General features: G+C 31.1%; 4 non-coding genes across 4 annotated transcripts; 2 read left to right on the top strand and 2 right to left on the bottom strand.

Moving 5' to 3' along the window:
- Window positions 1–222: 222 nt before the first annotated feature.
- TRNAT-GGU (transfer RNA threonine (anticodon GGU)) lies at window positions 223–294 on the bottom strand. Its single transcript has one exon. It is a non-coding gene; the product is annotated as a tRNA-Thr (tRNA).
- Window positions 295–1,393: 1,099 nt separating this feature from the next.
- On the top strand, window positions 1,394–1,477 carry TRNAY-GUA (transfer RNA tyrosine (anticodon GUA)). The gene has a single exon. It is a non-coding gene; the product is annotated as a tRNA-Tyr (tRNA).
- Window positions 1,478–1,796: 319 nt separating this feature from the next.
- Window positions 1,797–1,870, top strand: TRNAD-GUC (transfer RNA aspartic acid (anticodon GUC)). Its single transcript has one exon. It is a non-coding gene; the product is annotated as a tRNA-Asp (tRNA).
- A 3,079-nt stretch (window positions 1,871–4,949) lies between these two features.
- On the bottom strand, window positions 4,950–5,021 carry TRNAC-GCA (transfer RNA cysteine (anticodon GCA)). Its single transcript has one exon. It is a non-coding gene; the product is annotated as a tRNA-Cys (tRNA).
- Between the last annotated feature and the right edge of the window lie 2,479 nt (window positions 5,022–7,500).

Genomic DNA, 7,500 nt, shown 5'->3' with positions numbered 1-7,500 from the left:
TCACTATATAATTTCTAATTTTGAGTTTCTAACTATAATTACTATTATATTATTCATTATAATAATAACTTGGTATAATTAAAGATAACTTTTTTATAAAAAAATGAAATTAAAATGATAGGGTTTGTACTTTTTTTATTACAAAAAAAAAAACAATATGTCGTCTATTCTCCCCTCAATCAAATATGAATACTACGGCTGGAGTTTTATGAAAAAAGCCAAAGCCCCTTATCGGATTTGAACCGATGACTTACGCCTTACCATGGCGTTACTCTACCACTGAGTTAAAAAGGCCTATTTGATTCAATTTCTGAGTCAGACACTAGCCACGATGAGTTGAGTGTATATAATTATTATAAATTATAAATAATAAGATATGTACATAAATATATCTTATCTACATAGTCGCTCATTGAGTAACGAAAAATTGGATTTATCTAATGAGTATAGGTAAAATAGTTTTTTGATATTGGATTTGATCAATGCAATGAATTGTTTCATCATACGACCGATCCCTAATTAAATTGATGAGCCCCATCCTAACGAAATGAATTTGATTCATACATGTACACACACGAATTGAACATAGATACATTCACCGAATCATTGATAAAGCAATTCTATTTGGCGAGAAAAAAATTTTCAATAACTTGTTGATCCCTATCCCCAGATTTCAAAATTTATCGTTTTTTAATTTCTTGGCTTAGTGTGAGATCGAAATATACCTAACCTAATCTTAACAATGAGTGAATCAATGAGTGAAAGTATGAGAAATGGAGTTTAATCCTGTTTATAGCATATGGCAGACCAATTCCCGAAGGGTACTAGCCTTCGTATTATTTAAATAAAAAAAGAATAAAATAAAAAAAGAATATTTTTTTTTCTAATATTTATTATTTTTGTTTATTTTAGAGGTTTCCTCTAATCACTACTAATCACTATTTTCATTTGATATTCTATAATATAAGTAATATAACTATATATTCCAATTTGCAAATTTATGTATATTATTTAAATGAAATAAATAAAAAAAAATGCAATTTAAAATAAAATAATTTCTATATAGAATTATATGGGGAATGGTGATTAGAATGAACGATTCATAAATAGAAATCACAAATAAAAAAATTTCGATGGAATAATGAAAGAAAGAAAAATACGTCGAATTGCATCATATTAGTCCATTATATTTATTTTATATTGACAATTTCAAAAAACTATTCATACTATGATCATAGTATGATGGCAGTCGGGCAAGTATGCCCCCATCGTCTAGTGGTCCAGGACATCTCTCTTTCAAGGAGGCAGCGGGGATTCGACTTCCCCTGGGGGTAGGGTACTACGAAAGGAAGTTGATCATGGATTATCAACAAGCTTGGAATTGATTCTTCCCGGGTCGATGCCCGAGCGGTTAATGGGGACGGACTGTAAATTCGTTGGCAATATGTCTACGCTGGTTCAAATCCAGCTCGGCCCAATATATCGCGTATCCACCATAAAATGATATAACCTATTTGTCCTTCTACAGAAATACTTGACTTGATATGAAAGAATAAAAAAAAAAAACTCTTTTTTTATTCATTGACAGATTGATAATCAATCAATTTTACAATAACGAAAAAATAAATATTAATCCATGCTTCTCACACTAAAGTCCATGTCTCCGCGCATATCAATCTATTACTTTATTACTCGCGTCTCTGTCTGGTAGAATATGACAATTCGAATCAAAAATCTACATAGAAAGGTTTGAAGGAAATTAAATCAACAACATATGTTGTACACTTTATTTCCCTGGGATTGTAGTTCAATTGGTCAGAGCACCGCCCTGTCAAGGCGGAAGCTGCGGGTTCGAGTCCCGTCAGTCCCGATGGATCCAAATCCAATAAAAAAAAAATACATCAATTAATCTCTTCCTTTCCTGTGAAAGAGAGAACAAATAACATAACTGAATTTTATTCCAAACGGGATCTCTCTTATTTTTTTTCCACATTTTTCAACAAAAAAATATGGGAATTTTGATTTCTTCAACGAGTACTAATTGATGGGAGAAAGACATATGTGCCATATGTGAATTACCACAATTATTGGTAGCATCATATTCAGGATTCGAAGGCGTACTGGGTCTAGTTGATTACGCCCGATTTTTCTAATGAAATAGAGTACTATACGTTTCCGGAAAGCACATACATAAAGGGAATTTGGACGATACAAAATAAAGTTTACATAGTAAACTTTGATCTAATTTTTCGTCTGAAAGCAAAATATATCCGTTCTGGCTCCGATTTTTTGTAACCTCAATTAGTAAATTCAATTACTAATTTGAATTTGAAATAATCTATCTTATTAAAATTTAACACTTAACTTTTGATATATACGTCCCACTACTAATTCAAGGAAAGAGGATATTAATACAAACAAGGATCCCATCTATCTCTCTTAGTGAGGTAATTAAGAATTTTTGAAAGTTTAAGTTTCGTTTTTATTTCTTTTTTTTAAGAAGATTTTATAAGTACAAAAAAAGGAAGGAGTTTAGTTCGAACCTACCTCCTTTTCCTTTTTTGAATTTCGCTGCTATTCTTTGCTTGAGTTTGTTTATAAACAATGTAAGGGTAAAGGTAGTCTGATGAGACTTCATCAGATGATTGCATTGAATAAGAGGGCAGTAGATTATAGAAAAGAAAGAATGCAAAAAATTATAAATAAAAAAAAGTAACGAAATTCTTGATTGCATCAGGAATCCCATTTTGTTTAAATTCGGTATGGATAAAAGATCTTCCTATGTTATACTATTCAATTCTCGACGATGAATCGATTTGATAGCTCCGATATTGTTATTCATGATATTTTAATACGATTCGATATCATCGAGATGCAACGCATCCCCTTGAATTTACAAGCGAAACATTTATCATCTCTATGGGATTAAATCCCGAGTTATTGCGAATAAAAAATGAAACGATGATATTATGGAAGTAAATATTCTCGCATTTATTGCTACTGCACTGTTCATTCTAGTTCCGACCGCCTTTTTACTTATAATATACGTAAAAACAATCAGTCAAAGTGATTAATTTGAATTAACCTTGACGTTTTAGTTCTTATCAATGATTGAAGATAAGAAAAATGAAAAGCATTAAAATTTCGCGTCTTAAATGAAATTGGCGGACTAGAATTATCAGTATTCTACGAGAGAAGTATTCGATAAGATCCGATAGTATGGTAGAAAGAAATATATGAATCCTTCTACCATACTATCTATTATTGTTATTGAAGTGTATAAATATAAAATTGTACTCTATAAAAATAGAGGTTGAATATCGATCAATTTGAATATAGATGAATATACAATATATATCTTTCTATTTATATATAGATATCATATCAATTACATATATGTAATATTAATCTAATATACATAGTGGCCCAATTCTATTTCTTTGCTTCATAATTCATGTTGATTAGAATGAATCTGAAATCAAATAATCGAAAGGCCACTAATTTTTTTTTAGCATTCGAAAGAAGTAATTGATTGAGCAGTTGACAGATGATCCAGGAGTTCGGTTCCATGGGAACTTTTTATCTTCGGATTTCGAAAAGAATTAGCAAACCCCATTTTTATTTAACGTTTGAAGCATGATATGAAATGAGTTCCCTAAAACAAGAAAAAATCCTATTTTGAAAATAACTAAAATACTAATAATAATAAATAAAAGAAGTGGTAAGCACGTAATATGTGGGTGGCTACCCCGAGGTACTATCTTATTATGAGGTAGTATATTATTATGCGTAGTATCTCATTGGACAACCACTATGTCTATGTTCTTTCGTGTTGAAAGTATGGATCCACTTAAAAACTTATAATCCGAACTCTTTTTTTTTTTTACTTTTCAAAATAAAAGAAAAAAAGTTTTGCAGAACGATCTATAAAATAAACCAAAAACAATACAGTTTTATTTTTCAATTAGTAGTACTTCTAGAGTCCACTTCTTCCCCATACTACGAGGGAAAGAGAAAATGTAAAGACTACCATTAAAGCAGCCCAAGCGAGACTTACCATATCCATGTGAATTATGTCCCCTATCTCTATGAATATAAAAGAATTATTCCATTATTGCTCACTAATAATTATTATTCACTAATAATAGTGGAATCACTAGCGCATAGTCAAAAAGAGATTCGGGCACAACACCATTGATGAAACAATACAAAAAATCGAATTATCCCAAGTTATTATATGATTTCTAGTATAATCGAAAAAATTCAGTACAAATAAATAAAAGAGGCAGAAAAACTCTTGGAAGTATCAAAAGAATGTTAGTAACATGTAGGAATAATAAGACCTAGTCTTTCTTTTGTTGTCCTGCATTTCATTACATTAAGTAAAAAGTCTCAAAATAGAGAATCAAGATAGTATCTATCACATAACCCTACTATTATTCCTTTCTCATTTGATCTAATCTTTACTGTCCCCCCGATTGTTTCATAGAGACAATCGGAAGATGGGATGGCCTATTACATGCGTGGTTAGAGCTTATCGAAAAGAAATAAGTTCTTTTTTTAAGATTAAAATAAAAAAAAAAGCCAATTATTCATTCAATATAATATTGATTGAATGCTCGAGTACTCAGATACTTTCATGAGTCCGTATATCAAGTATCTTCCTCCTTTCCGTAAGGAAAAATGAAATTATATTCCCTAATTCAAGACCCAATGAGTAGACACTACATTAGTAGTCGAAGGGCTATCATCTCAAGATTTAACGATTATTTTTCATTACTCTACTAAATTCTGGAAACGAAACCTATACGCAAGGATTTATAACATTTTAGAGAACCCCAACGATGCTTAGAATCAAGCAAATCTAAAGATGCTTTTCTTCTAAAAAAAATGATAAAGTTATATCAGCAAAACAGAAGAGGGTATTTTGATTCTTTTGTTTGTTGCTGAGGCGACACCCGGATTTGAACTGGGGAAAAAGGGATTTGCAGTCCCCCGCCTTACCGCTCGGCCATGCCGCCAAAACGATACAAAATATTGGATTGGCTCTATCTCTTAGATAGATAGTATCTTACAACACACAATATCTAAAACGAAAAACCGCAAAACTTTGCTTTTTCTATTGAAAAAAAAATGTGGATTTTCATTCACAAAAGCAAAAAATCAGGACAAATGGGAACCGTTAACTTTAACTATTGACTGTGAATTCATAAATGATTCTTGGATTGAAATTGCAAATTCGGTTTCCCTAATGATATAAGAAAACAATCCAAAAATGGATACCTTACCTAAATAAATAAAAATTGATAGATAACTAATCATTACTAATCCATCCGTATTGATTCGTTTCCATAACCATAAAAAAATCCTTATTAATGACAATTTTAATAGCGATTATGAGTATATGTAAACCCCAGAACATAAACGATTACTATTATCTAAATCTAATATCTTATATATATATAAGATGTTTATAGGAAATGTTCGGAATTCTGTTTTTAGAATTTTTTTTTCATTATCATTAAATAGAAAATATAAATTTTTGATAGAGTACGACATGTGATGTTCCCCATAGAACTGTAATAAAGGAGGCGATATATATAACTAACTATATATATATATCTGCACATGTTTATTAATAAATACAAGTCCTTATACATACTTCAATCGCATTCTACGAATTCTACTAAAAAAAATATAGGTATAGGTAAAATATCTCTCTTCTATGCGAATTTTTTTTAACAGTGAAATCTACGAAAAAGTTCCATGTTGTTAAATAAAAAAAATTCTATATTGTTTCTTCAGATCAAATCCCGAATCTATTTATAGTACCCAATCCGATTGGAATATCATAATAATGGTAGAAATTGACTCACTTTTGTTTTGATATAGATATTTTATACAAAACTCCATAATTCTAAATAGAATTTACCAATTCATTTGTAGTTGTTGCAAATTCCAATTTAATTTGAGTATCAAAGTCTCTTTATTCCTACGTTCATATGTATTTCATGCATTACATCTATTACACCTATGAAGTTAGGTAAAATTTCATGTGATTCAGTAAACATAATATAAATTCCATCATTGCTAGATCGATCCATTTTAAGCAAATAATGGGATTTTTTTTATAAATGGGAAATAAATAAAATGCTTGGGGGTGGAAATGAGAGAATGTCTACAATACCTGCGTTTAATCAGATACAATTTGAAGGGTTTTGTAGGTTCATTGATCATGGCTTAACAGAAGAACTTTCTAAGTTTCCAAAAATTGAAGATACAGATCAAGAAATTGAATTTCAATTATTTGTGGAAACATATAAATTGGTAGAACCATTGATAAAAGAAAGAGATGCTGTATATGAATCACTCACATATTCTTCTGAATTATACGTATCCGCAGGATTAATTTGGAAAACCCGTAGGGATATGCAAGAACAAACAATTTTGATTGGAAACATTCCTCTAATGAATTCCCTGGGAACTTCTATAGTAAATGGACTATACAGAATTGTCATCAGTCAAATATTGCAAAGCCCCGGTATCTATTACCGGTCAGAATTGGACCATAACGGAATTTCGGTCTATACCGGCACCATAATATCTGATTGGGGAGGAAGATTAGAATTAGAGATTGATCGAAAAGCAAGGATATGGGCTCGTGTGAGTAGGAAACAGAAAATATCTATTCTAGTTCTATCATCAGCTATGGGTTCGAATCTAAGAGAAATTCTCGAGAATGTTTGCTACCCTGAAATTTTTTTGTCTTTCCTGAATGATAAGGAGAAAAAAAAAATTAGATCAAAAGAAAATGCCATTTTGGAGTTTTATCAACAATTTTCTTGTGTAGGCGGAGATCCGGTATTTTCTGAATCCTTATGTAAGGAATTACAAAAGAAATTCTTTCAACAAAGATGTGAATTAGGAAGGATTGGTCGACGAAATCTGAACCAGAGACTTAATCTTGATATACCTGAGAACAATACATTTTTGTTACAGCGAGATATATTGGCAGCTGCAGATCATTTGATTGGACTTAAATTTGGAATGGGTACACTTGACGATATGAATCATTTGAAAAATAAACGGATTCGTTCTGTTGCGGATCTCTTACAAGATCAATTCGGATTGGCTCTAGTTCGTTTAGAAAATATGGTTAGAGGAACTATATGTGGAGCAATTAGGCATAAATTAATACCGACTCCTCAGAATTTGGTAACTTCAACTCCATTAACAACCACATTTGAATCTTTTTTCGGATTACACCCATTATCTCAAGTTTTAGATCGAACTAATCCATTGACACAAATAGTTCATGGGCGAAAATTGAGTTATTTGGGCCCAGGAGGATTGACAGGGCGAACTGCTAGTTTTCGGATACGAGATATCCATCCTAGTCATTATGGACGCATTTGCCCAATTGACACGTCTGAAGGAATTAATGTTGGACTTATTGGATCATTAGCAATTCATGCAAGGATTGGTGATTGGGGATCTCTC

Source organism: Cucumis melo, unplaced genomic scaffold, assembly GCF_025177605.1.
Source record: "Cucumis melo cultivar AY unplaced genomic scaffold, USDA_Cmelo_AY_1.0 utg002004l, whole genome shotgun sequence".
Classification (NCBI taxonomy): Eukaryota; Viridiplantae; Streptophyta; class Magnoliopsida; order Cucurbitales; family Cucurbitaceae; genus Cucumis; species Cucumis melo.
This window is presented reverse-complemented; position numbering and strand designations above follow the sequence as displayed.